General features: G+C 42.6%; 1 pseudogene; it reads left to right on the plus strand.

Moving 5' to 3' along the window:
• The first annotated feature begins 868 nt into the window (after positions 1–868).
• LOC113902779 lies at positions 869–2,200 on the plus strand (annotated as a pseudogene).
• Positions 2,201–2,667: the final 467 nt, after the last annotated feature.

The following is a 2,667-nucleotide window of genomic DNA, read 5'->3' on the forward strand; positions in this document are numbered from 1 at the left end:
TATAAATCTTGTTTTATACTATGATGAATTTTTCCCAGCTTCATTGAGGTATAATTTACATAGAATAAAATATACCCATCTTAAGTGTACAGTTTGATGAATTTTAGTAATTATGTATGATTGTATAACTACCACCACAATCTTCATCATACTGTGCTTTGCTTTATTGATTTTTACAGATAATTGCTTTTTTTTTTTTTTTAACAAATTGAAAGTTTGTGGCAACTCTGCATCAAGCAAGTCTTTTGGACTTTTGCAACAGTATTTGCTCCTTTTGAATTAGAGTTTTCATCTTTTCCAGATATATGCCCAGGAGTGGGATTGCTGAATCACATGGCAACTCTATTTTTAGTTTTTTAAGGAACCTCCATATTGTTTTCCATAATGACTGCGCTTCAGTGACCTCTTGATGTGAATCTTCCTAGACTTTTTTTCAGTGAATTTATTATGTATTTTTAAAGTATTAATAAAAATGGATCATATATGTAACTTCATATATCCTTTTTGGTGGTGGTGGTTTAGTTGCTAAGTCGTGTCCGACTCTTGTGATCCCATGGACTGTAATCTGCCAGTCTCCTCAGTCCATAGTATTGTCCAAGCAAGAATACTGGAGTGGGTTGCCATTTCCTTCTCCAGGGGATCTTCCCAGCCCAGGAATCAAACCCGGGTCTCCTGCATTGCAGGCAGATTCTGTACCTATTGAGCCATGAGGGAAGACTATATCCTTTTTGCAATGTCTAAGTTTTACCTCTCTGACAGTATTAATGCTTGTGTTCCAAAGGATTATTATTATTTTTTTAGTATTCATTTGTTTGACTGCTTTGAGTCTTAGTAGCGGCACATAGGGTTTTCATTGTGTCATTCAGGATCTGTTCACTGTGACGCACGGATTCTTTACTTGTGGTGTGTGAGCTCCAGAGCAGGCAGCCAGTGAATTATTTATGTTATCGTCAAACAAGGAAAGATTAGCACAGTCACTGCAGCCACTGCAGGAGGTATTCTCGACAAGATGAAGCACAACATTCTGGACCACTATTCTCAGGCCAGTGAGTACTCAGCCAAATATATCAGGAACTGCATCACCAGTTTAGTGCAAGACCAGACAAGTACTTCACTCTGGGGCTCCCCTCTGGGAGCACCCCCACTTGGCTGCTACAAGAAGCTGATTGAGTACTATAAGAATGAAGACCTGTCCTTCCAATATTGAAGACTTTCAACATGGATGAGTATGTGGGCCTTCCTTGAGACCACTGGGAGAGTTACCACTCCTTCATGTGAGACACCTTCCTCAAACACATTGACATCCTCCCAGAAAACACCCAAATTCTGGATGGGAATGTAGTTGGCCTACAGGCTGAGTGTGATGCCTTTGAAGAGACAATCAAGGCTGCAGGTAGGGATTGAGCTGTTTGTTGGAGGGATGGGCCTTGATGAACACATTGCCTTTTACAAGTCAGGCTCCAGTCTGTTGTCCAGGACCCATGTGAAGATGCTGGCCATGGACACCATCCTGGCCAGTGCTAGGTTCTTCAGTGGTAATCTCACCAAGGTGCCCACCATGGCCCTGACAGTGGGCATGGGCACTGACTGTCATGGGTGCTAGAGAGGTGGTGATCCTCATCACAGGGTTCACAAGGTGTTTGCTCTGCACAAGGCCATTGAGGAGGGAGTGAACCATCTGTGGACCATGTTTGTCTTCCCACAGCATCCCCACATGGTACTTATGTGTGATGAGGATGCCACCCTGGAGATGAAAGTGAAGATTGTCAAGTATTTCAGAGATTTAAAGCTTGTTCATAACAAGTTGGTGGACCCCCTGTGCAATATCAAAGAGAAAGAAACAGAAAAGCCAGCCTTTTAAGAAGCCATACACTGATTAGCTGATGCTACTTGTAGTCTCAAGGACCTCACTGGGACAGGTGGGTCTCTCTGAAGATTGTCTTTAGGAGGACAGAATTGTTTTTCTTTAATCTAGTATGGTTACTAGCTAAATGGGTGAACTTGTTCTTGGTGGTGCAGTGTGGAGTCTAGTCATGGAATTCAGCTAATTTATAATTTAATCAGAAAAAAAATCACTACATAATTTTGATGTTTGCCCCACAGATTCGGGGTTTTTAACTTTTTATTGTGCCTCTAACACTGTTCATGTGTACAATATACTCCCGTCAGGAATGTCTATCATTACATGCACTGATTCTCAATTGAGAGGGAGCTTGGGGCTTATGTGTATTGGACAAAACCTCTTTGGAAAGTCTTAAAAGCCTGTCTTCCTGCCCCTTGTTTTAGAATCATTGTTCCGGATCAAGGAACAAACTCAATGTCTAAAATCAGTGTAAGGCAGCAGTCCCTTTAGTCAGTAACATGTGCCATGGGACGAAAACTCTCCCTCACTGTTTTTCCCCAGCTAGGAAAACTTTGCCCAGCCGTTTTTTTCTGCTCTCTCAGTTGGCCTTTTCATGAACTCAGAGGCCTCCTTGAGAGAGGATTCGGGTGGGTGGGGCTAAAGAGAAGGCTTTTGCCTATGAACTCAGTGCCTCAAGTGGCCCAGCCTCATCAGACTCCTATCTCTCAGGGACGCTCCAGCACCAGGAGAAAGGCAGAGATCCTGTGTTTTGTTCCAAGGTCTCACTATGGTGCCTCTCTTATATACACTCATTCATATGTAGG

Source organism: Bos indicus x Bos taurus, chromosome 13, assembly GCF_003369695.1.
Source record: "Bos indicus x Bos taurus breed Angus x Brahman F1 hybrid chromosome 13, Bos_hybrid_MaternalHap_v2.0, whole genome shotgun sequence".
In the NCBI taxonomy this organism is placed as follows: domain Eukaryota; kingdom Metazoa; phylum Chordata; class Mammalia; order Artiodactyla; family Bovidae; genus Bos; species Bos indicus x Bos taurus.